Source organism: Meriones unguiculatus, chromosome X, assembly GCF_030254825.1.
Source record: "Meriones unguiculatus strain TT.TT164.6M chromosome X, Bangor_MerUng_6.1, whole genome shotgun sequence".
NCBI lineage: Eukaryota > Metazoa > Chordata > Mammalia > Rodentia > Muridae > Meriones > Meriones unguiculatus.
The window spans coordinates 116,979,571-117,007,510 of record NC_083369.1 but is presented as its reverse complement, the minus strand read 5'-3'; the positions used below and the strand labels follow the sequence as shown (position 1 = coordinate 117,007,510).

Below are 27,940 nucleotides of genomic sequence, written 5' to 3'. Positions count from 1 at the left end.
GAATTAAAATTCCTCTACACAGAGTTTCAGTTTGCTTTTTGAGAAAAGCACAATTTTGCCCTATGGGCAAGTCTAAACTGGTTGGCACTGCTTTGAAAAGGAAAAACACTGTTGTGTTGAGAGCTGGCCTGATCAAGAAAGGTCATCACAGCAGAAGTGGGTGATTACTTTAGGCCCACACTATGTCAAGCAAAAGGTGATGAGCGTATGGAAAAGAGCAACTAGAAACTGTCACTAATTGAATGCAGACTCTCCTAGATATCAGTGTTAAATAATACAGGGGGCTACAAATATCCACATAGCAATCATAGGCCATAGAGGCCAGAAGGCAAAACTCTGTGATCATGAAGGTAGGCCAACAACTCAGTTGTGCTGCACAAGCATGAAAAGGGATGGTGTTGTGCTCTACCACATCTCTGGTTCACCATCATCTCTGGTGTGAGAGCAGATGAGAAACAAAGTTCAACTAAGGTCAGGTGACTGAGAAAGAAGTACATATATAGATAGTGTACTTACTATACTATACTAACATAGTGAGATTGGTAGAAACTTTAGGCAGTGGGATGTAGTGGAAGGAAGTGAGGTGACTAGGCACACCAGCTTCCTTAAAGTGTTTTTAACTGACTATGCTTCCCAGCCACCAAAAAATAAGAGCGTTTCATTTTAAGACACTCTCAGCATGTATACTGGGTTAGAAACAACTGGACCAATCTGAATGAAGAATAAAACCTGACACTTTGAGCAAAAATAAAACTTTCTTTCTTATAAACTCATTATCTCAGGTATTTTGCCACAATAATGGAAGCTAACAAAAAGCTGTAAACCAAGTAAGAGCAAAGACAAAAGATACTTGTTTTGTCCTGAGTTGGATTCCCAGGACTTGCTTGATGGAAGAAGGAAACTTGACACTTTCATATTTTCTTCTGACCACAGTGCCTGAGCCCACATACATGTACACAAACACATACACACTTACAAACAAATAAATAAAAGAAGCTTTTAAAAATTGCTATGGCTGTCAGGCATGGTGGTGTACTCCTTCAATCCCAGTACATGGGAGGGATAGGCAGGTGGATCTCTTTGAGTTGGAGGAAATCCTGATCTACAAAGTGAGTCCAGGACAGCCAAGGCTACACAGAGAAACACTGTCAAAAAAATTAAAGCCCCCAAACCTAAACCTTACATTTATGTATTGTGTGTGTATGAGTACCATGTGGATGAATATACTATATGGAAGTCAGAGTACAACAGGCAGGAATTAATTCTTTCTCTTGTATGGTCCTGGGGATTGATCTTAGGTTGTTTTATGCTCCAGGGTGGAAATCAGGTTAGCACATGAACAATGATCTTAGGTTTTCAGCCTTGGCATCAAGGACCTTTATTCACTGAACCACCTTGCCATCCCAAAATTGTGTATTTGAAGGTCAGCAAACATGTTACTGTAGACCTGTAGTATTTGTCTCCACTGTTAATTTTTTGTGGACACAGTATCCTGTGCAATAAAAAATGTTTATGTTTATGTGAAAGATATGAGCTATATTAATATAATTACTGAGGAATAAACATAAATAAAATAGTAATTATTACCTAAATAATTTGACTGTTATCCTAAATCAATTTTTACTACTATTTCAAAGGTACTATATATTATCAAATGCATTCTGTCTGAGTTTTCTTATGTGTTAAAAAAATCTTTGACTAAATCATTTCTGAGTTTTTGGTGCTGGGGTTGAACTCAAGGCCATGGGAGTGACAGGCATGTATTCTGCTGTTGTGTTACATCCTTGGCCCTGATGTCTGGTCGACTACTCACTGTTTGCAGTGCACAAAAAAGTCTTCTATTTTATTAAGTGGTATAGTCTGATACTCAGAACGTTCTTCATCAGGAGATTTGTAGCCAGAAAGGAAGAAAGAAAGACAAAGAAGAAAGAAAGAAGGAAAGGAAAGAAGGAAAGAAAGAAAGAAAGAAAGAAAGAAAGAAAGAAAGAAAGAAAGAAAGAAAGAAAGAAAGAAAGAAAGAGAGAAGGAAAGAAAATCCCCTTAGCATATTCTATAGCTTATTATGGATGGGATGAAAATCTGGAAAACCAATTAGTAAGCATCAATATTTTAATAACAGCTGGGCCTGGTGGCTCATACATGTCAATTTCAGTACTTGGGAGGCAGAGACAAAAGGACTACTGACAGTTGTGAGGACAGCATGTATTCAGCTCCAGGAAAGCATGGGCTATACAGAGTGTGATTTTATCTTAAAAGCAAAACCAAAGCAAATAACAAATCCAAGAAGGAAAAAACATTCCTCCTACTCACCTCCAAAGCCATTAGTTTCTCTAGGCAGGATTTGGCATATGGCTTAAATTCTCTTGTGTTTAGGTGATGTTTACATATGCTAGTAATATCGATTGCTGACTACAGGCTCCCTTCATGGAAAGAGATGGATTCAGCTTATTTCTCTAGTACTTGTCAAGCTGCAAAGGTCTCACAAGCATTTCTCTTTTTTTTTAATTTTAATTTTTCTTTTTAGTTACATTTTGTTAACTCTGTGTCCCAGCTGTATCTCGCTCCCTCATTCCCTCCCCAACCCCACACTCCCTCCCTGGTCTCCTCCCTGCCCCTTTCCAAGTCTACTGATAAGGGAGGACCTCCTCCCCTTTCATTTGATCCTGTTTTATCAGGTATGTTCAGGGCAGGCTGCACAGTCCTCCTCTGTGGTCTAACAGGACTGCTCCTCCCCTGGGGGGGGGGAGGTCAAAGAGCCTACCCTTGAGATCCTGTTAGAAATAGTCCTTGTTCCCCTTACTTTGGAAAACTACTTGGTTACTGAGCTACCATGGGCCACATCCGAGCAGAAGTTCTAGGTTATATCCATGGACGGTCCTTGTTTGAGTGTCAGTCTCAGAAAAGACCCTGTGCCCGGATAAAACCCTTTGTCTGCCAAGATTAATATTTAACAACTATGTTATCTTTTTATTTGAACTGTGGCAGTTTGCAATTTTGTATTTGAAAAGTTTTCTACACTAAAAAAATATCAAACAGGATGGACATATAGCTTGCCTCTATCCCTTAGAACTTTAAAAAAAAAGATTGTATAAAAATATGAGAAGCTAAATTTGGATCCCAAAACCCACACAAAGAAGGACTAGTTAATACTTATAGTCGGGGGAGCTGGAGACAGATTCCACAGAAGCCAGCTGTATAAGCCTGGTGGCTGGTAGCTCATTTGCAGTGAAAACTAAAAGAACCTGCCTCAAACAAGGAGGAAGGAGAAGACTGGCACCAAAGGCTGTCTTCTGACCTGCACACCAGTGCTTGTACTCATGAACACATGCCACTCCTGTGGTGACTCACATCTCTACTCCCAGTGCTTCACAGGTAAGTAATTTCATGGCTAGTATAAACTACCTGAGACTGTGAATGTCCTGCTTATCTTCTCCATCCAAATTACCTTTGGATATGTCCAAAGGGTATCAAGATTCACTTTTCCTGAAGATATTGTTCTGGTTGGGTTAATCTAGAAGAGATATATGCTTAATATTGGTCAACATAAACCATATGTTCTAGTGAGTCAAGATCAGAAACCCAAAACAAGCAAGTAAATATAGCACTATATATTTGTAAACTAAACTAGCAAACCATCTGAAAAAGATAACCAAAATAACCAGAAAAGTTCAATAAAATGGGAATATTCAGTTATTTTACAGATTAGATTTAGTTACCATATCATCAAAGAGTATTTATTATTATTATTTAAGCTGTGCATGCTATTCAACAAGGACATATTTTTGAAACAAACAAATCAACTGAGAATCTTCCCTCCCTTACCCAAATACTTTAATAGATGAACAACTATTAGTTTCCTCCTAATAAAATCCAGATTGCATCTAAAGCACCCTGGACATAGAAGAAGACAGGTTCTAGCCATTTCTGCTTCTCCAATTCAGTCCACCCTGATTAAATGCCTATGCAGAGCAAAGAAGATGACATGGGTTCTATGATTTAACTTCTTATCACAGGAGTGAAGTGTGAGGTGCAAGAGGGTTAAGACACCAGAGCTTAAGCCTTTATCACAGTGTTTTAATTTTTCAGTATTCTTTCTTTAGCAAATCTTTCTGAACAACTTAAAACACACACACACACACACACACACACACACACACACACACACACACACACAGAAACATAAAACAAGCTTGGTGTGGTGGTATATGGCATTAACCTGAACACTCAGGCAGAGGCTGTCTGGGAGTTCAAGGACAGCCTGGTCAACATATCCAGTTCTAGGATAGACAGAGCTACATAACAGAGAGACTCTGTGCCAAAAACAGTAACAAAACAAAACAAAATTAAACCCATACAAAACTTATATAGGTTGGAGGGATACCTCAGAAGTTAAGGGTAGTTGCTGCTCTGGCAGAAGGAAATGGGTTTGGTTCCCAGCACTCACATCTAACTCCAATTCCAGGGTATCCCACTGCTACTTCTGGACCCTACAGGCACCAAGCACATGTGTGGTGCACAAAGATAACATGCAAACACTCATAAAGATACAAATTTTTAAATATTTACTGAAGCTAGAGGACTGAGGATATAGCTTCATGGTAGAGAGAACTCTTAAATAGCATATGAAACCCTGACACCATAAAAACAAAAGGTAAAATGAAACAAAAAAAGTGGAGCCACTAGGATGGTCCTATGGGTAAACGTGCCTACTGTCAAGCCTGAGGACCTGAATTTGGTCCCTGAGACCGACATGGTGGAGGGAGAGAATGGACCCCAACAAGCTGTCTTCTCACCTATGTACATGGGTCATAGCATGTGTATGTCTCTCCCCCAGCTCCTGATACAAACGTACAAGAAGGAAGACAAACAACAAAAATTAAAACTGAAATAAAAAAATGCTAAAAAGAATGTGGTACTCTACACTTATAGTCCTAGTATGCTAAGCACATAATAGGAGAATCAGGAGTTCAATTTCAGGAGGTAATGACCAGCCTGAAACACATGAGACCCTCATTCATTCATTCGCTTATTTATTTTTACCTTATGTATGACTCCTTGAATATATGTCTTATATCGTGTCCTTGGAGGTCAGAGAAAGGTTTCAGATACCCTGGATCTAGGTTGTAAGCCTTCATATGGGTGATAAGAATCAAACTAGAGTTCTTTAGTTCTTTGCTAAAGCAGAGACACTTTTTGTTTTGTTTTGTTTTGTTTTGTTTTTTTAATGCACGTACCACCACTGCCATGAATGGTTACTGGGAGTGCAAGTTAAGCATCTGCCTACTAACATCAATCCCAGAGAGCCAAGAGCTTTAACCTGGGTAGCTCTGGTATAAGCTAATTGCATTTTCAAGGTGGCCACCTTAATACATGAAAGAAAAAGCTTGCTTGAGGTGTGGTAGAATCTCAGATATTGTCATTTACAGGTTTTATGAAGCACTGTGGTCTAGTAGCAGTGTGAAGCACATGCTTCTTTGAAGCTAAAGAATTTCTGAAAAGACACACATGCATGCAGTGTAAAATTATCAAGGTACCAGATCAAGGCAATCCACTCTCTTTCTGTACCTTTTCCCTCATCTCTCTCTTTCTCAGCCCAGACATTATCACTAACATCTGATATACCTTCGCAGGAATATGCTGTAGATTATAAAACATATCTGCACATAGATGCATATCACATACAACATACTTAAAAAATTGAACAAAAAATCTTGATCTTGTTCTGTGTAAGTATATAAGTAACTTAAGGAAGAAAAATATCCTAGTCCATTAGATTTCAACCTCACACTCATCAGAATGGCTAAGATAAAAAGCTTAAGGAATGATGCATGCTGGAGAGGATATGGAGAAAGTGGAACCTTCCTCCACTGTTGGTGGGAATGTAACCTAGTACAATCACTTTGGAAATCAATCTGGTGCTTCTGCCAAAATTTAGGAATAATGGTACCTCATGATCCAGCTATAATACTCCTAGGCATATATCCAAAAGATACCCCACCACTCACTAACGACATTTGCTCAACCACGTTTGTAGCAGCTCTATTCGTAATAGCCAGAATCTGGAAACAACCTAGATGTCTCTCATGAAGTAATGGATGCCGAAATTGTGGTACATTTACACAATGGAACAGTACTCAGTAATTCAAACAAGGAAATCATACAATTTGCAGGCTAATGATGGGAACGAGGAAAGATCATCCCGAGTGAGATAACCCAGAAGCAGAAAGACACAAATGTTATATACTCACTTATAAGCGGATATTAACCATATAATATAGGATAAACATACTAAATCTATAGCCCTCAAGAAGCTTAACAACAAGGAGGACCCTAGGGAAGATGCTTAATCCATATTCAGAAGGGCAAACAGTATTGATTTGAAAGTAGTAGAAGGAACAAGACAGGAGGTCCACAAGGGACCTCGGATAGACTCTACCTACCTGGATATTGAAGGAGAAACTTAAACTCATAGCCTAATTTTGGGAAGAGTGGCAGAATTATTAAGAAAAAGAGATAGAAAGAAGAGGGAGATAGAAAGACCTGGAGGGGACAGGAACTCCACAAGGAGGAAAACATTGCCAAACTTCCTTGGCTGAGTGGGGACTGTAGAGACCTATACTCCAACTATGGACCATTCATAGAGAGGACCTAGAACCCCTGTTTAGAGAAAGCCAATCGGCTGCTCAGTATACAAGTGGGTTCCCTAGCAAGGGGTGCAGGGGCTGTCTCTGACATTAACACAGTGGCAGGCTCTCTGATCACATTCCTTTGGTGGGTGGAGCCTTGCCAGGCAACAGAGGAAGATGATGCAGTGAGCCTTGATGAGACCTGATACTCTAAGGTCAGTTAGAATGGGAGAAGTTACTCCCCTATCAGGTGAATAGGGAAAGGACATAGAAGGAGATGAGGGAAGGTTGGTGGGACTGGGACAAGAGAGGGGGCTGCAGCTGGGATACAAAGTGAATAAATTGTAATAAATAAATAAATAAAATTACTTAGAAAAAATTAGATTCACTCTTCTCAGGAATAGTTAATTCCTAAATTTCTTCATTTTTTTTTCCAGTGTTGAGGGATTCTGGAGATATTGAACTCTGGGCTCATGAATGCCAAGCCTACATATTTTTTTTTCAATTTTAAACACAACTGACACTGACTATGAAAATTTAATTGAGAAGGACTCCTTCCTCCAACCTAGTACTATAAACCTCACAAGATTTTTAATACTTTACATGAAAATTATTCAATTTTAATTGTAAATTTTAATGTGAAAAGGACAGTTTTAAGCTCAGAAACCCAAAAGTCATCTTGAGACTCTTAAGAGTTACTAAGTTCTAAGAAACCATATTTTTACCTGTTTGTCATTTTCTGTGTTTGCAGCCATTTCCTCATATGTGGCAGCCTGAGAATTTATTTTGGTTTCAGTGACCTCTACAGACAAAACAAAACTGCCCATGATGATCATGGTCCCACTGTCCACTTTACCAAGCACCAAGCCCATCACTTCCAGGTTGCCTCCTGATCTGGCACGCATCACGATTTTCAGTAGAGCCAATGTTGAGATTTTGCAGTATTTAAAGTAATGCTGACTATAAAACAAAATCACAGTACAATCAAGGTTCTTACATAATATACAATTTCAAAAGATTTTTTATGAAAATAAATAAATACTGAAGGGATCTGTAGTGATGGAAGAGGACTGTAGAATGGGGGGCTGGGGGGGAATAAAACAGCATCTACAAGCACTGGGAAATAGCTTCACGAGTCATCATCATCTCTGGCCCCCAGGGAAAGTGAAGATTACAAAGTAAACTTTAATATACTATTGAAGTGAAGGAATAATATGATCAACTCGATAGGCCTTTTTATCTCCATTAACATGTAATCATCATAGCTTTGATTATGTTCTCAGTTCTAACTTTATGACCTAAATTTATTGATTTATTAATTAAATTGCAACCACAAGCTGAAAGAACAGAGACCATCTTGGAAATCAAAACATAAGTTAAAAATTTGGCTCTTCTGTTTACAGGGAAAAGAGAGAAAGATAATCACTACTATGGCTCATTGCATATGGCTCATCTAGAAGCTTTAAATAAATTACCACATCTATTCTTCATAACATCATCAATAGCTAGATTTACTTTTATCTTACAGGTAGGTAAGTTTAGATACTTCAGTTTCCTAATGCCAGTCAACAGTTTAACTGTTCAGAGGTGATTTTCAGTTTGGTGCTCCTGAGTTCATTACTGTAGTATGATAATGAGGTGAATTTCTGAATGCATTTGTTTATTTCCCTATTTACAGAATAGGAATGAAAGTACAGTACTGGACTGCCATGATTATTAAACGACATGAAAATCTTTAATCCAGTGCTAGGCCACGGTAAGTACTCAATAAATACTTTGAAAATTGAATAATGCCAATTAAAGCCAGCTTTGCTACCAAAACAAAACACCTGAAAATAGTGAGACAGTTTAGACAGCATCCATTGGTGAGTTTTCTTTACTCTCCTTAACACAAGCAGCTCCATGAAAAATCTTTTGACTTGTATTCAGTCCCAAAGATACATGGATTTGTGGCATTTGTGTAGGAGCTAAATAGCCTTTAAGCTCTATTTTAAAATTTCTGACTTCTGTGAATTGTTGTAGTGGTATTTTAGAAAACTAGTACGACTTGGTGTACAGTTTCATGAAAAAAAGTGATTTAAAAAAGTGCTTATGGAGTGCCTTCTTTCCCTTCATTTTTTTTTTTAAATCACTGGCTTGTAAATTTGATTTCTGAAAACAGCTGTGCTCCTCAGTTTGGAAGTCACTTATAGCTGCAACAAGGTGCATGTAGTCACCAGGTTCAAGGCAGAATTATGAAATTTATGAAAATAATCATGTTGAGAACATGACATCGTAAGTCATCCCTTACACTCCCTGGAGAGACAATTCAGTTAAAGAAACTTTCTAAGAGGGGAATGGAAACAGGCTCTAGAAGAGGGGTTAGGCTCTGCTGATTCAGAAAATGCAAACTAAAAACATATAAATAAATTTTTTCACTAACTTAAAAGTGGATATTAGACTTAGAATATAGGATAAACATACTAAAATCTGTACACCCAAAGAAGCTAAGCAAGAAGGAGGACCCTGGATAAAATCATTAATAATCACTCAGAAAGGCAAACAAGATGGACGTCAGAAGAGGGAGAGTGTAGGGAACAGGACAGGAGCCTACCACAGGGGACCTCTGAAGGACTCTACCCAGCAGGGTATCAAAGCAGATGCTGAGACTGCTGGCCAAACTTTGGGCAGAGTGCAGAGTGTCTTGTGAAAGAAGGGGGAGATGAAGGACCTCGGTGGTAGGAGGGGACAGAAACTCCACAAAGAGAGCAGCAGAACTGAAGGATCTGGGCAAAAGGGTCTTTTCCAAGACTGATGCTCCAACCTGGGCCCATGCATGGGGATAACCTAGAACTCCTGCAGATATGTAATCCATGGAACCTCATTATTCAAGTGGTTCCCTAGTAACTGGAACAGGGACTGTCTCTGACATGAACTCACCCGGCTCTTCCCTTGAGTGGGGAGCAGCCTTACTATGCCACAGAGGAAGACAATGCAGCCACTCCTGATGAGACCTGATATGCTAGGGTCAGATGGAAGGGGAGGATGCTTTCCACTATCAGTGAACTTGTGGAGGGGAATGGGAGGAGATAAGGGAACGAGGGTGGGATTAGACGAGGACAAAGTAGGGGCTGCAGGTGGGATACAAAGTGAATAAACTGTAATTAATTAAAAATAAATTAATTAAAAAATTAAAAAATTAAAAATAACATTGTATAGAGTCTATTTTTTTCTTTGGGTTACTTCACTCAAGATGGTCTTTTATAGTTCCCACCATTTGCCTGAAAATTTCATGATTTCCTTGTTTTTAATAGATGTGTAGTATTCCGTTGTGCAAATGTACCACAATTTCTGTATCTATTCCTCCATTGAGGGACACCTACGTCATTTCCAGATTGTGGCTATTATGAATAGAGCTTCTAGGAACATTGTTGAGCAAATGTTCTTGTTGTATAGTTGAGTGTATTTTGGATACACGCCTAGGAGTGGTATGGATGGATCTTGAGGAAGAGTTATTCCTAGTTGTCTGAGAATGTGCCAGATTGAATTTCCAGAGAGGTTGTACAGGTTTACATTCCCAATGGAAGTGGAGGAGGGTTCCCCTTTCTTCACAGCCTCTCCAGCATGTGTTGTCACTTGAATTTATGGTCTTGGCCATTCTGATGGGTGTAGGTGAAATCTCAGGGTCATTTTGATTTGCATTTCCCTGATGGATAATGAGGCTGAGGATTTCTTTAAGTGTTTCTCTGCCATTCGATATTCCTCTACAGAGAATTCTCTGTTTAGCTTTGAAATCCATTTTTTTAAATTGGATCATTTGATGTGCTGGTGTTTAACTTCTTGTTTTCTAAGTTTCTTTTTTAAATTTTATTATTTTTTAAAATTTTTAAATTTTTTATATTAATCACAGGTTATTTACTTTGTATTCCAGCCGTAGACCCCGTCCTTATTCCCTCCCATTCCCACCCCCCCTCCCTCATCTCCTCCATGCTCTTTTCCAAATCCACTGATAGGGGAGGACCTCCTCCCCTTCCATCTGACCCTAGTTTATCAGGTCTCTTCAGGACTGGCTGCAATGTCCCCTACTGTGACCTAGCAAGGTTGCTGCTCCCTTGCGGGTGTGTGTGTGTGTGTGTGTGTGTGTGTGTGTGTGTGTGTGTGTGAAGAGCTCACCATTGAGTTCATGTCAGAAATAGCCCCTGTTCCCCTTAATATAGAATCCACTTGGATACTGAGCTACCATGAGCTATATCTGAACTGGGGTTCTAGGTTATATGCATACGTGGTTCTTGGTTGGAGAAACAGTCTCATGAAAGACGCCTGTGCCCAGATATATATGGTCCTTGTGGAGCTCCTGTCCTCTCCAGGTCTTACTAACTCCCCCTAATTTCATATGATTCCCTGCACTCTGCCCAAATTTTAGTTATGAGTCTTAATATCTGCTTTGATACACTGCTAGGTAGAGTGTTTCAGAGGCCCTCTGTGGTAGGTTCCTGTCCTGTTATTTGTTGTCTCCTACATCCAAGGTCCATCCCATTTGTCTTTCTAAGTGAGGATTGATCATCTAACCCTTGGTCTTCTTTCTTGTTTATCTTCTTTAGGTGTAAAGATTTCAGGATATTTATCCTATCTTATAGGTCTATATAAGTGAGTATATACCATGTGTGTCTTTCTGCTTTTGGGATACCTCGCTCAGGATGATCGTTTCTAGGTACCAAAATTTGCCTGCAAATTTCATAATTTCCTTGTTTTTAATTGTTGAGTAGGATTGTTTTTAATTGCTGAGATGAAACCTAAGAATAATAGGAATAGATGAAAAAGAAGACTCCATGCTCCAAGAACTGGAAAATATTTTTAAGAAAATAATAGAAGAAAAATTTCCCAACTTAAAGAAAGAGATGTCCATAAACATACAAGAAGCCTACAGAACACCAAATAGACTAGACCAGAAAAGAAATACTTCGTGTCACATCATAGTCAAATCACTAAACCTACAAAACAAAGGGAAAAAGGCCAAGTGACATATGAAGGTAGACCAATCAGAATCACACCAGACTTCTCATCAGAAACTATGAAAGCCAAAAGGGTCTGGACAGAAATCATTCAGTCTTTAAGGGAACACAGATGTCAACTCAGACTACTATACCCAGCAAAGCTTTCAATCAACATAGATGGAGAAATCAAAATATTCCATGATAAAACTAAATTGAAGCAATATCTACACAGCTACCCAGCCCGAAAGAAGATATTAGAAGGAAAACTCCAATCCAATGAAAACAACTACACTAAAGAAAAAATAGTGTACAGATAATTTCCCAAAAAAATTAAAAGAAAAAAAACCTGCAATGAATCATAGTAAGACCACCAACTCTACAGTAAAAGGAACTATCTGTCATTGGTCACTATTATCTATCAATATCAATGGACTCAACTCTCCAATAAAAAGACACAGACTAATAGAACAGTTGTGCAAACAGGATCCAGAATTCTGCTGCATCCAAGAAACACACCTATGCAAAAAAGGTAAACACTACCTTAGAGTAAAGGGCTGGAAAAATGTTTATCAAGCAAATGGACCCAGAAAACAAGCTGAGGGAGCGATCCCAATATCTAATAAAATAGGCTTTCAACCAAAATTAATAAAAAAAGATGAGGAGGGGCACTTCCTTCTCATCAGGGAAAATTCCAACAGGAGAACATCACAATTTTGAACATCTAAGCCCCAAATAAAAGACCACCTACATCTGTAAAAGAAACATTATTAAAGCTGAAATCACACATTGATTGGAAGCCTTAATAGTGGGAGACTTCAACGCTCTGCTTTCACCAAGGGACAGGTCATCCATTCACAAGTAAAACAGGAAAAAAAGGGCACTTACAGAGGCCCTAAATCAAATGGACCTAATAGATGTCTACAGAACTTTGCACCCAAAACCAAGAGTATACCTTTTCAGCACCTCATGGAACATTCTCCAAAATAGACCATGTAGTTTGTCACAAAGCAAGCTTCAGCAGATACAAGAAGATTGAAATAATCCTTTGTATCCTATCTGACCATCATGGTTTAAAGCTGGACCTCACCAACAAGAGAAACAGCAAAAAGCCTGTACATAAATGGAAACTGAACAACTTGCTACTCAATGACAGCTTGGGGGTTGCTGGTGGGGCCATGGTGTCTTGATTTTTGTTGGGTGAGTTCTTACTCCTACCTTTGTCCATTTGCTTATATGTGATCTTCACTGTCTTTTCCTTGAGTCTGAACTTCAGACTGGAACTGTCTTTCTCTGGTGTCTGGAATATTCTTCAGGAAAATCAGGGAAGTCCAATGTTTTGAGAGTGTGTGTAGTTGCTTCAGTTGTACCCTAGAGAGGAAAAGCTGCTGGCACAGATTCATTATTGCGGGGGAGTAAGTGTGTGTGTGTGTGTGTGTGTGTGTGTGTGTGTGTGTGTGCGCTCCCACGCATGTCTAAGTGTGTCTTGATGGGTAGTGCTAGAGAGTGTAATTGGGATATGGGGGTTGGGAGGAAGCACAGGAGGGGATGTGGATGCTAATGGTGTTAGCAAGCACAGATTGTGGACACAAATCCCTGTGCAGGTTTCCTGAATAGCCAGTGGTCTCCAATCTTTGGAAGGCTCTGCAGGCTGGACTATGAGGTCTGTGGCTGACACTGCAGGTTGGACAAGTACTCTGTCGTGGGCTCTGTGTGCCCAGCCCTCTGCTCTGTGCTAGAAGCTGTGAACACAGCAGGCTGTGCTGTGCTCTCTGATTTGGGAAGCACTATGTGCTTCCTCTGCCTCCTCCCCCTCAGGCAAGGCTGGTGATCAGAATTCCTGGGGAAAATGCCAGGGGTTTGAGTGTACTTAGTCTCAAATCTCAAGGAGGAGGATTTGTGCTTGGAACAGGTAGCACTGTGTTTAGGCAAGCTGTTTGCACTGCGGGGTGCTTCCTCTGCTTCAGCTGCTAGTTGTGGTGCCTCCACTGCTGCCTCCATGTTTGCTGCGGTACCTCCGCTGCTTCCTCTGCTGTAGGCTTGGCTACCTCCACTTGTGCTTCCACCCATTATTATGGAAGTGCCTGGGAATCGATTCCCCAGGTGAAGTCCAAGGAGATGTTCGCTGACAAACTGTATCCTATTGGACTCAGATCAGGGTTTGTCTCCCTTCTCCCCAGACTCTTCTACCATTGTTTTGGGTTTTACAGCCCCTAGACTCACCAATTCAGAGTTTCAGCTCCTCTGAATATGGTGCATGCTGGTCGCCCCAATCTTGGATTCTCCCGGTGTTTAACTTCTTAAGTTCTTTATATATTCTGGATATTAGCCCTCTGTCAGATAGAGGGTTGGTGAAGATCCTTCCCAATCTGTAGGCTGTCGTTTTGTTCTTATGACAGTGTTCTTTGCTTTACAGAACCTTTTCAGTTTCATGAGGTCCCATTTATTAACTGTTGATCTTAGAGCCTGTGTTGTTGATGTTGTGTTTAAGAGTTGACTCCTATGCCAATGAGTTCAAGGATCTTCCCCACTTGATCTTCTTACAGATTTAGTGTGTCTGGTTTTATGTGGAGGTCTTTGATGCACTGGGACTTTAGTTTGGGGCAGGGTCATAAGTATGGATCTATTTACATTTTTCTACATGTAGATATCTAGTTAAGCCAGAAGCATTTGTTGAAGACGCTATCAATATTCCATTGTATGGTTTTGGATTTTTGTCAAAAATCAAATATCCGTAGGTGTGTGGGTTTATTTCTGGGTCTTCTATTTGATTGTGTTGATCCTCCAGACTGTTTCTCTGCCAGTACCATGCAGTTTTTATTACTGTGGTTCTATAGTACAGATTGAGATCAAGGATAGAGATAACTCCAGATGATCTGTTGTTGTACAGGATTTTTTTTAAACAACTGTGGGTTTTTTATTTTCCATATGAAATTGAGAATTGTTCTTTCAAGTTCTGTAAAGAATTATGTTGGTATTTTGATGGGAATTACCTTGAATCTGTAGACTACTTTTAGCAGGATGGCCATTTTCATTATGTTTATCCTATCAATCCATGAGCATGGGATATCTATCCTTTTTCTGATATTTTCTTATGGGCCTCTAATAACTGGAAAAGCACACACTTGAGATCATTCTCCTGTGCTTCTGATGTTATTAAAATATCCGTTGATATTTGGGGTTGGTGATGAAGGCAAGTTGTCCTGATTTTTTTGGATGTGTTCTTATGCCAATCTTTAGCCATTGCTTATCAGTGGCTTTGGCTGTTTTTTCCTCTAGTCTGTACTTCCAAACTGGGTCTGTTTGTCTCTGGTATCTGGAGTATACTTCAGGAAGATGAGAGAAGTCCACCACTTTGAGAGCAGATGTTGGTGTTTTAGCTGTAGCTAAGGCAGGAAAGATGCAGGTACATACACAAAATCATGGGAGTTTGTGGAAGTGTGCCTTGAAGGACAGTGTGCCTGAGTGTTTAGATGCCTGGAATGGTGGAGCATAAGTGCAGGATTGGGTGCGGGTGCAGTTCATGGGCACAATGTGCCTGCATGGGTGCTCTAAATGCATATAGGCCTGTGGTACTGTCCTCCCATTATTCAGATCTGTCTGGGATCTAGGAATTTTTTGCCTGGACTCCACTAGGAGACCCACAGAAGACGGGCTTCAATGTTGAGAACACTGTCCCAATGATGTCTATGTTGCCTACAGTGTGGATGTGGTTGGGAGGGATCTGATATCTGCCTGCTAGCAAACAGGGACCTTGGATCTGGGGCAAAACCAACCAGAATTAACTTAATATGGTTTAAATTTTGGCATACTTTACAGTTTATTTTTTCTTGTATTTCCAGGTATACAACCAAAGCAAATAAAGTTCATATGCCCTCTAGCTTCTTGTAATTTTTACATACTCTGGCCTTTTATAAATTTTTATATACTTTGACATTTTACAACATTTTATACATGTTTAGGTTATGATTTTTTTCTAGCTCTGATTTTTAGGTTTAAGAAAACATTTTTGGGGGGCCAAGATGGCGGCGCCAGGAGAACACTGTGTCTGAGAAACAGGACAAAACTCTCCGTGCAGCGACCAGGAGGCTGAACTCTGGGCCCTAAAACTACAGCGATCATGTTTCCCAGGTGAGGGGAGGCTCCCACAGCATGGGAATTGGTCGGGTCCACTCTCAGGCCACACAGCTAGAACCCAGAAGAGATCCCAGCTAATGTGGGCTTTGGTTCTCCAGGCTGGAGCCGCACGCTTGCGTGTCCTGATCACTTTCCCAGGCTGATTGGTGGGCACAAGGGTGCCAGAGACTGAGAGTTCCAGTTCCAAGAAAACCCCATGGGGAAGGAAGGTTGAGAGACTTATCATGGGTTACCCGGTCTTTCCCTGGAAGGTCTCACTGACCATGGGTACCCGCCACCTTCACAGCTGAGATCCACTGTGCAGAGAGCTGCTGCGCGCCCAGCTCAAAATCCCTACTTCCTCTTTGGAGGAGGCAGGGGGCATCCACCAGAATCTGCCACAGACCACATTGTCTTTACCCCAACCCGAGATTGGGACTGAGAAAACCCAATCCTTTCGAGCACTCCCGCAAATGCCACCATAACCCTGCCATGGTGGAGAGGAAAGATAAAGAGGTGCACAGCGGCTTCACAGTGCTCGGACCCCAGTGCTGCCAGAGGCTCCTAGCAAACAAACTTCAGCTCAGGATCTGGGACTGTGGTCATTCAACACATCCTGAGAATCTCCTGCATCCTGCACAATAAGGTCTAGCACCAAGTCCTATCACCGGCAGCCCCCTGACCCCTGGCAGAAAAACCCTGGCTCAGGATCGGGACTGAGAATTCCCAACCCCTTCTGGCACTCCCCTGAGAGCACAGCCATAAGCTTGCCCTGGTGGAGGGGCAGGTCAGAGGGGAAGGACAGAGAGGGAGCCTGCCACAGGACACAGCACCCCCTCTTCAGCTCACCCAGCGGCCCCTGCCAGAGAAACCCAAGCTCTGGATCTTAGGACACTCAACCCTACCTGGTACAATCTCGGCATCAGCAAACATAGGTTCTACCGCCAGGCTGCTTCTTGCAGAGAGATCTGGGCCTGGGACCTGGGATTGAGAACACTCAACCTAACTCTTTCCCACGCTACCCTGGAACCAGTCATCATAATCCTTCCTGGTAGAGGGAAAGGACAGAGAGGCAGCACACAGGAATGGTGGACACCGAGTCCTGTGGCCACAGTGTCACAGAGCTGACTGTTAGCCTACCCGTGCATTTTCTGCAGCAGGACCAAATCAGAGAGTAGAGAGAAAGGGGAACCCCTGTGCATTCCAACTGGTCCTGCAAGAGAGTGAGTGAGCATTCTAGGGAGAGTTTGCCCCAGACCCAGGGCCTCTCCACAGAAGCAACCAGACGAGATCCCTGCCACCCTCAACCCTAGTGTGGGCATCATAGGGATTCTTGGGATAGCGACCCCAATGTTGCAGCCTCTGCCTTGTGGGTCCACCAGTGTAATCCAGGCAAACAATCCCTGGATCTCAGACAGAAATGCATAATAGTGGCCTACAGACCACTGCAATAGTCAAAGAATCCGCACATGCACACTGTGCCACATTCCTTACTTAGGCAAAACTGAAACCACAGTGCACACTCCAAAACCACCGAACCTCTCTCATCTTCCTGAAAAAAAAAAAAAAAAAAAAAAAAAAAAACGGTCCAGAAAACAGAAAGAGATGATCATAGCCTGAGCTATAAACCAAGGAACAAACAGTGAGGGCTATAGATAACCAGATGGCTAGAGGCAGACATAAGAACACACCCAATAAAAATCAGGACATAATGACCTCACCAGAAACCCCACAAATCAATGGACACTTCAATTCACTAGATAGACAAGAAAAGGACCTCAAAACTATGCTTCTCCAGCTATTAGAGGCCCATAAAGATGAAATGAACAAAGCCCTCAGAAAAATAGCCAAGGAAATCGAGACGAACAAAGAGGAAACATATAGAACTCTCAGAGAAATGACCACGAGAATTGAGGGAAACAAAGAAGAAATGAACAAAGCTTTCAAAGAAATGTCCACACAAATGAAGGCAAATAAAGAAGAAATAAACAAAGCTCCCATAGAAATACACGCAATTATAGCCAAAAAAGTAGAGGCACAATTAGTGATACATAGAGAGGAAACGGAAAAAAAAATAGAAGCGGTCATTGAAAAGCAGGACTCCACATTCAAACAGATGAAGGAAATTGTACAAGACATGAAAACAGAATTAGAATCAATAAAGAAAATACAAATAGAGAAAAACCAGGAGCTGGAGAACATAGAGAAAAGATCGGGAACTACAAAGGTAAGCATCACCAACAGAATACAAGAGATGGAAGAAAGAATCTCAGGAGACGAAGATACACTTGCAGAAATTGACACATCTCTCAAAGAAAAAATAAAATCAAAAAAGTTCCAACACAAAACATCCAAGAAATCAAGGACACCATGAAAAGACAAAATCTAAGAATAATAGGAGTAGAAGAAAAAGAAGACATCAGGCTCAAAGGTCCAGAAAATATTTTCAAGAAAATTATAGAAGAAAACTTTCCCAACTTAAAGAAGGAGACGGCCATAAACATACAAGAGTCCTACAGAATACCAAGTAGACTAGACCAGAAAAGAAATTCTTCACGTCACATCACAGTCAAAACACTGAACCTACAGAACAAAGAAAAAATTATAAAAGCAGCAAGGGAAAAAGCCAAGTAACATATGAAGGTAGACCTATCATAATCACACCAGATTTCTCAACAGAAACTATGAAAGCCAGAAGGGCCTGGACAGAAATCATACAGTCCTTAAGGGACCACAGATTCCAACCCAGACTACTATACCCAGCAAAACTTTCAATCAACATAGACGGAGAATTCAAAATATTCCATGACAAAACCAAATTTAAACAATATCTACATAGTACCCCAATTCTACGGAAGAAGACCATTTATGGATATAACATAGAACCTCTGCTCAGATGTAACCTGTGGTAGCTCAGTAACCAATTGGTTTCCCATAGTGAGGGGAACAAGGACTATTTCTACCAGGAACTTAATGACTGGCTCTTTGACCTCTCCACCCCACCCCCCAAGAGAGGAGCAGTCCTGTTAGGCCACAGAGGAGGGCTTTGCAGCCAGTTCTGAAGATACCTGGTAAAACAGGATCAGATGAATGGGGAGGAGCCCCCCACATCAGTGGACTTGGAAAGGGGCAGGGTGTAGATGAGGGAGTGAGGGTGGGATTGGGAGCGAATGAGGGAGCGGGATATGGCTGGGATACAGAGTTAATAAAATGTAACTGATAAGAAAAAAAATAAAATTAAAAAAAAGAGAACATTTTTACTTTAGACAAGCTTTTTTTTTCCATCCCAGTCTCTTGCTTTTTTTTTTTTTTTTTGTTTTATAGACAACATAAAAACTTCCTTTAAAATCCTTTTCATTTTTATTTTTACTCACTCATTCCATGGGTTTTTACCATCCTGAAATGATACATTTTAAAAACTCTAGTTTCTTCAATTGCCTTAAACAGTATGGCTTGGTTTAATTTGGTAAAATTAATAAAATAAATAACAAGGCCTTTTTACCTCCCTGAAAGCACTGAGAAACTGTTCCAATTTCCTTGTTAGGTTGCAGAGGGTCATTATTTTTAAATACCTGAAAAATTTTAAAATGTTTTATAGCCTTAAACATTCAAACATTCTTCAAAATCTGCTTTTGCAATATTAAAATGCCCAGAGTAAAGTGTTAGAGCATAACCATAGTTTTTAGAAGTCAAATCCAAATTTTATCAGTGTTAAAAATTCAGACAAATCAGTGTCTTTAAAATCAATACCAAATGTATTATTTTGATGTTACAAAGTTTGACTGCCAACAAGAAAAATTCTGATATACAGACACATGGAGGTGTAGCTCTAATATCTCATACAAACAAAGTTTTAAACGTTTTTTTTTTTTTTATGATCCTTGTTTTTAAGACAGGACAGAAATTATGTAAAATCTTATACAAATTTATATTACCTTTGGAGACTTTTTTTTATTGAGCTCATGCCGTTTGTTATTTAGAATGGCTCCAATCCTAAGTTTTAAGTTAACTTTACGTTACAGATTTTAAACATACCCAATAACCATTAACCTATAACCAAGACTTATATAACATTGCAAACTTATACAAACAATACTCTTTGTACTTTTAAGCTGTTATTTCAAAGGAGGAGCATCTTGCTACCTGTTGAATCCAATTTCTTATGAGTACAGAGGCTTTGTAGCAGAATTAAACATTAGATTTCTTATGGAGAAACGGAGAAGCCACTGGTGCCCTTTCAAGAGCAGGCTGAACATGCCATAACTGGCTGGCTGCCAGGTTAACCCAGGCAGGAGACTCAGTTGCAAAAATGCAGACCTTCAAGGACAGAGCCAGTATTATCAGTCTTTGTCAAATGAGCTGCTTTTTTATTTTTATTTATTCATTTTTTTTACTAGAGAAGCTGTATTTTTTTTTTTTCTGAAAATTTTTGAAACAAGCTAAACCAAGTTAAGGGGTAAACAGATGGCCAACAGATAATGTTTGGTTCATGATTACTACATATTAATCCAGAAGAGTCCAAAATGAGCCAATGACAAACATAACTCAAATGACATGTACAAATAAATACTCCCAGGAGACAAACAAAACATCAGACCAGCATCTCTTGACTTTTATATCTGTGCATGAGAGGCAAAGAGGCTCTATGCAGGTTCAAAAACTAAATGAAAGACATCAGACTCTCACTGGGAGTTTCGAGCACCAGGCCCTCTCAGAACTTGCTGAGAGTCTCATAGAATCTCTCTGGGATCTTGGAGCATCATCCAGCATCCTTTTGTGACTTCTGCGATTGTATGGAAAGAGACTTTACCACACTAGTCAACATTCCTTATATTTAAAATCATTTTTTATTAATTGCATTTATTCATTTTGTATGCCACCTGTATCCCCTTCCCTCATTCCATCCCAATCCCACCATCCCTCCCTCATTTCTTTGCATGCCCTTCCCCAAGTCCACTGATAGGGGTGGTCTTCCCCTCCTTCCTTCTAATCCTAGTCTATCAGGTCTCATCAGGACGGGTTGCATTGTCTTCCTCTGTGGCCTGGTAAGACTGTTTCCTCCTCAGGGAGAGGTTATCAAAGATCCAGCCACTGAGTTCATGTCTGAGACAGTCCCTCTTCCCCTTACTAGGTAACCCACTTGGAGACTGAGCTGCCATAGGATATTTCTCTGGGGCGGTTCTAGGTTATCACCATGCATGGTCCTTGTTTGGAATATCAGTCTCAAAGAAGACCCCATGTGCACAGAAGTTTTGCTTCTGCTGCTCTACTTGTGTACCACCTGGCCTGTCCAGGTCTCTCTATCTCCCCCTTCTTTCATAAGATTCGATGCACTCTGTTGAAAATTTGGCTATGTGTTTCAGCATCTGCTTTGATACCCTGCTGGACAGGGTCTTTTAGTGGCCCTCTGTGATAAGCTCCTGTCCTGTTCCCTGCTTTCTCCTTCTTCTGACATCCATCCTGTTCACCTTTCTGAGTGACAATAGATCATATTACCCAGGGTACTCCTTCTTGTTTAGCTTCTTCAGGTATACAGATTTTAGTATGCTTATCCTATATTATATGTATAATATCCACTTCTAAGTGAGTATATACAATGTGTGGCTTTCTTCTTCTGGGATACCTCACTCAGGATGATCTTTTCTAGGTCCCACCATTAGCCTGCACATTCCATGATTTCTTTGATTCCAATTGCTGAATAGTATTCCATTGTGTGAATGTAACACAATTATTGTATCCTTTCCTTAACTGAGGGACATCTGGTTTTTTTTTCCAGATTTGGGCTATTACAGATAATGCTGATGGGAACATGTTTGAGCATGTCCTTGTGGTGTACTTGAGCATATTTTGGATATGTGCCTAGTAGCTGCATTTTGAGTTAGAACAATCCCCAACTGAGAACACACCAGATTTCTTTCCAAAGAGGTTGTATATGTTTACATTCTCAGCAAGCAACAAAGGAAGGTTCCCCTTTCTCCACATCATCTCCTGTATGTCTTGTCACTTGAGTTGTTTCTCTTAGCCATTCTGATGGGTGTAAGGTGAATCTCAGGGTCATTTTGATATGCAGTTCCCTGATGACTAAGGATGTTGAGCATTTCTTTAAATGTTTCTCTGCAATTTGATATTCCTCTATTGAGAATTCTCTGTTTAGCTCCGTCCCCCATTTTTAAATTGGATTACTTCATTTGTTGCTTTTTAACTTATTGAGTTCTTTATATATTCTGGATATTAACTCTCTCTCAGATACAGAGTTGGTGAAGATCTTTTCCCAGACTGCAGTCTGTCCCTTGGTTCTGATGACAGTGTCTTTTATTTTACAGGAGCTTTTCACTTTCATGAGGACCCAATTATTGATTGTTTTTTTATTTTTATTTTTATTTTTATTTTTATATTAATTACAGTTTTTTTCACTTGTATGCCAGCTGTAGATCCCTCCCTCATCCCTTCCAATCCCACCACCCCTCATTCATCTCCTCCCATGCCCCTTCCCAAGTACACTGATAGGGGAGATCTTCCTCTCCTTCCATCTGAACTTAGCCTATAAAGTCTCATCATGACTGGCTGCGTTGTCTTCCTCTTTGCCTGGTAAAGCTGTTTCCCAATCAGGGGGAGGTGATAAAACAGCCACCTACTGAGTTCATGTCACAGACAGTCTCTGTTCCCCTATTGCAAAATCCACTTGGCTACTGAGCTGCCATGAACTACATCTGTGCAGGGGTTCTAAGTTATCTCCATGAATGGCCCTTGGTTGGAGTATCAGTCTCAAAAAACACCCCTGGGCCCTGATTTTTTGGTTGTGTTGATGTCATTGTGGAGCTCCTGTCTCTTCCAGGTCTTTCTATGTCTCCTTTTATTCATAATTTTTCTGGCACTCTGCCCAAAGTTGTTTATGAACCTCAGTATCTGCTTTGATACACTGCTGGGTAGAGTCTTTCAGAGGCCTTCTTTGTATGGCTCCAGTCCTGTTTCCTGTTTTCTCCTTCCAATGTCTGTACTATTTGTCTTTCTGAGTGAGGATTAATCACCTTACCCAGAACCTCCTTCTTCCTTAGTTTCTTCAGGTATACAGATTATAGTACGTTTTTCGTATATTGTTTGTCTAATATTCACTTATATATACCAAGTGTGTCTTTCTGCTTCTGGGATTCCTCACTCGGGATAATCTTTTCTCTATCCCAACATTTGCCTGCAAATTTAAAGATTTACTTGTTTTTAATTGCTGAGTAGTAGTCCATTGTGTAAATGTACCACAATATTTCTGTATCCATTTCTCAACTGAGGGACGTCTGGGTCATTTTCTGGTTCTTGCTATTACAAATATAGATGCTTTCAACATGGTTGAACAAATGTCCTTGTTGTGTACTTGAGCATATTTTGGATATATGCCTAGGCCACTTATTGACTGTTGATCTTAGAGCCTGTGCTGTTGGTGTTCTGATCAGAAAGTTGTCTCATGTGTCAATGAGTTCTAAACTCTTCCCATTTCTAATATATTTTTTGTCTTGTTTTATGTTGAGGTCTTTGATCCACTTGGAATTTAGTTTTGTGCAAGATGATAAAAATGGAAGTACTTGCATTTTTTTCTACATGTTGACTTCTAGTTAGACAAGCACCACTTGTTGAAAATGCTGTCTTGTTGATAATGTAAGGTTTATGATTTTTTGTCAATAATCAAATATCCATAGGTGTTTGTTTTTATTTCTGGGTCATTTATTCTATGCCATTGATCCACCATTCTTTTTTTAGGCCAGTACCATGCAGGTTTTATTACTATTGCTCTGTAGTGCAGCTAGAGATCAGGGATGGAGATACCTTCAGATGACCTGTTGTTGTGCTGGATTATTTTCGCAATTCTGTTTTTTTTATTTTTTTTATTTTTTCCCTTTGAAGTTGAGACTTGTTCCATCAAGTTGTGAAAATAATTGTGTTGGTATTTTGAGGAGAATTGCAATTAATCTGTAGATTGCTTTATCTAAGATGACCATTTTTACCATCTTTATCCTGTCAGCCCATGAGCACGGGAAATCATTTCATCTTTTTTTTGATACAATTAGATTCAATAATCTACCTTTTATTCTATAATCCTATACCCATTCTTTTCTCTTTTTTTACATTTTCTTTTTTTAATTTCATTTTTTCTCATTAGTTACATTTTATTGACTCTGTATTCCTCATTCCCTCCCAATCCCACCCTCACTCCCTCATCTCCACCCTGCCCCTTTCCAAGTCCACTGATAGGGTTGGGGACCTCCTCCCCATTCATCTGACCCTGTTTTATCAGGTATCTTCAGGACAGGCTGTAAAATCCTCCTCTGTGGCCTAACAGGCCTGCTCCTCCCTTAGGGGGTGGGGAAGTCAAAGAGCCAGCCATTGAGTTCCTGTTAGAAATATTCTTTTTTTCCCCTTACTATGGGAAACCAATTGGATACTGAGCTACCACAGGCTGCATCTGAGCAGAGGTTCTAGGTTATATCTGTACATGGTCCTTGGTTGAATGTCAGTCTGAAAAGATTCTGTGCCCAGATATATTTGGTCCTTGTGGAGCTCCTATCTTTTCCACATCATACTAACTCCCCTTCTTTCATATGATTCCCTGTACTCTGCCGAAAGTTTGGTTATGCGTCTTAGTGTCTGCTTTGAAACACTGCTAGGTAGAGTCTTTCAGATGCCTTCTGCGGTAGACTCCTGTCATATGTTCAAAGCACACCCCATCTGTCTTTGTAAATAAGGATTGATCATCTTACCCTGTGTCCACTCTTTTGATTATCTTTTTTAGGTGTATAGATTTCATTGTGTTTATCATAACTTATAGGTTTATATAAGCAAGTATATACCGTGTTTGTCTTTCTCCTTCTGGGATAATTCACTCAGAATGATCTTTTCTAGATCCCACCATTTGCCTGCCAATTTCATGATTTCCTCCTTTTTGATTGCTGAGTAGTATTCCATTGTGTAAGAATACCACAATTTCTGCATCCATTCCTCCATTGATGGATATCTAGGTTGTTTCCAGGTTCTGGCTATTACAAATAAAGCTGCTATACACATGATAGAACAAATATCCCTGTTGTATACTTGAGCAAATTTTGGATATATACCTAGCAGTGGTATAGCTGGGTCTTGAGGAAGCATTATTCCTAATTGTCTTAGAAAGTGCCAGATAGATTTCCAGAGTGGTTGTACCAGTTTACATTCCAACCAGCAGTGGAGGAGGGTTCCCCTTTCTCCACAACCTCTCCAGCATGTGTTGTCACTTGAATTTTCATCTTGGCCATTCTGATTGGTGTAAGGTCTCAGGGTCGTTTTGATTTGCATTTCCCTAATGGCTAATGATGTTGAGCATTTCTTTAAGTGTTTCTCTGCCATTCGATATTCCTCTGTCAAGAATTCTCTGTTTAGATCTGTTCCCCATTTTTTAATTGGATTACTTGGTTTGCTGTTTTTCAGCATACATACAGATGATCTGTTGTACAGGATTGTTTGGGAGATTCTGTGTTTTTGTTTCTCCATAGGAAGCTGAGATTCTTTTTTATAAGGTCTGTAAAGAATTGAGTTGGTATTTTGATGGGAATTGCATTGAATCTGTATATTCCCTTGCTCTCCAATAGTTGTCTTAATTCAATTGTTATGTTGAAGAGATGCAGAGAGAGTGGACAGCCTTTCGTTGTCACTGGTTTCATCAAGACTGATTTAAGTTTCTCTACATGTAGTTTGATGTTTGCTATAGGCTTGCTGTATATTGTTTTTACTATGTTTACATATGTGCCTTGTATCCCTGATTTCACCAAGTCTTTGATCATGAACGGGTGTTGGATTTTGTCAAATGATTTGTCAACATCTAAGGAGATGATGCTGTGGTATTTCGCCTTCATTTGTTTATATGATGGATTACATTGTTATATTTCCACATAGTGAATCACCCCTGCATGCCTGGGATGAAGCCTACTTGGTCATGGTGGATGAGAACTTTTATATGTTTTTGGATGTGGTTTGCAAGTACTACATTGAGTATTTTGGCAGAAATTTACATAACAGTGATAGGTCTGAAGGTCTCTTTTTTGATTGGTCTTTTTGTGGTTTAGGTATCAAGGTGACTGTGGCTTCATAGAAAGAGTTTGGTAAAGTTTCTTCTGTTTCTATTTTGTGGAATAGTTTGAAGAGAATTGGAGTTAGCATTTCTTTGAAGGTCTGGTAGAATTCTTCACTGAATCCATCTGGCCCAGGGCTTTTTTTTGAAAGGGAGACTTTTGATGACTGCATCTATTAACTTGTGGGATATAGGACTATGTAATATATGTGTCTGATCTTGATTTAATTTTGTTAAATGGAATCTATGAAGAAAATTGTCCATTTGACTTAAATTTTCAAATTTTTTTTTATATAGGCTTCTGTAGTAAGACCTAATATTTGTTTGTATTTCCTCAGTGCCTATCGTTATGTCCCCTTTTCATTTCTTATTTTGCTAATTTGGATAATTTCTCTCTGCCTTTTAGTTAGTATGGCTAAGGGTTTGTCTGTCTTGTTGATTTTCTCTAACAACCAGCTCTTGGTCTCATTGATTCTTTGAATTGTTCTCTTTACTTCTACTTCATTGATTTCAGCTCTGAGTATGATTATTTCCAGTTATCTATTCCTCCTCTTGGGTGAGGCTTCTTCTTCTTCTTCTTCTTCTTCTTCTTCTTCTTGTTCTTCTTCTTGTTCTTGTTCTTCTTCTTGTTCTTCTTGTTCTTCTTGTTCTTCTTCTTGTTCTTCTTCTTGTTCTTCTTCTTGTTCTTCTTCTTGTTCTTCTTCTTCTTGTTCTTCTTCTTGTTCTTCTTGTTCTTGTTCTTGTTCTTGTTCTTCTTCTTCTTCTTCTTCTTCTTCTTCTTCTTCTTCTTCTTCTTTGGCTTTTAGGTGTGCTTTAGGTTGTTTGTAAGAAATTTCTTAAACTTCTTTCTGGAGGCACTTAATGCTATGAAATTTCCTGATAGCACTGCTTTCATTATGTCCCATGAGTTTGGATAAGTTGTACCTGCATTTTCATTGAAATTTAGGAAATATCTAATTTCTTTTTTCATTTCTTCCCTGACCAAGCTGTCAGTGAGTAGAGAGGTGTTCAATTTCCATATGTATGTAGGCTTTTAAAATATTCTGTTGTTGTTGAGGTGTAGTTTTAGGCCATGGTGGTCTGATAGGATACAAGATTTAAATAATCTTGTATCATTGAGGCTTGCTTTGTGCCCAACTATATGGCAAATTTTTGAGAAGGTTCTATGAGGTGCTGAAAAGAAGGTCTACTCTTTTGTGCTTGGGTGAAAATTTCAGTAGACAGCTATTATTTCCATTTGATTTAGGACCTCTATAACTGTTATTATTTCGCTATTTAGCTTCTGTCTAGAACATCTTGCCTTGGTAGGAGAGGAGAGTTGAACTCTCCCACTATTAAGGTGTTGGGATCTATTTGTGATTTAAACTTTAATAATGTTTCATTTACAAATGCAGTTGCTCTTGTATTTGGGTCATATATGTTCAGGACTATGATGACCTCCTGATGGATGTTTCCTTTCATGAGAATGAAATGCCCTTCCTCATGTTTTTTAATTAATTTTGGTTGAAAGGCTATTTTTTTAGATATTATGATAAATTCTACAGCTTATTATCTGGGTCTATTTGCTTGAAAAACATTTTTCCAGCTGTATCCCACTCCCTCATTCCCTCCCAAATCCTCCCTTCTTCCCTCATCTCCTTCCTGCACCTTTCCAAGTCCACTGATTGGGGAGGACCTCCTCCCCTTTCATCTGACCTTGTTTTATCAGGTATCTTCCAGACTGGCTGCAAAGTCCTCCTCTGTGGCCTAGCAGGACTGCTCCTACCTTGGGGGTTGGGGAGGTCAAAGAGCCTGCCATTGAGTTCCTGACAGAAATAGTCCCTGTTCCCCTTACTATAAAAATCCAGTGGGTTACTGAGCTACCACAGGTTTCATTTGAGCAGAGGTGTTGGTTATATCCATACATGGTCTTTGGTGGAGTGTCAGTCTCAGAAAAGACCCCTGTGCTCAGATATATTTGGTCCTTGTGGAGCTCCTATACTTTCCATGTCATACAAACTCCCCCTTTTTCCTATGATTTCCTGCACTCTGCTGAAAGTTTGGATATGAATCTTAGTATCTGCTTTGATACACTGCTAGGTAGAGTCTTTCAGAGGCCCTCTGTGGAAGGCTCCTATCCTGTTACTTGTTTTCTTCTA

At 39.9% G+C, this 27,940-nt stretch overlaps 1 pseudogene; it reads right to left on the bottom strand.

Annotated features, from left to right (window-relative positions):
• Window positions 1-1,809: 1,809 nt before the first annotated feature.
• LOC132649923 (COP9 signalosome complex subunit 5-like) overlaps window positions 1,810-27,940 on the bottom strand; it is a 51,183-nt pseudogene continuing 25,052 nt past the window's right edge.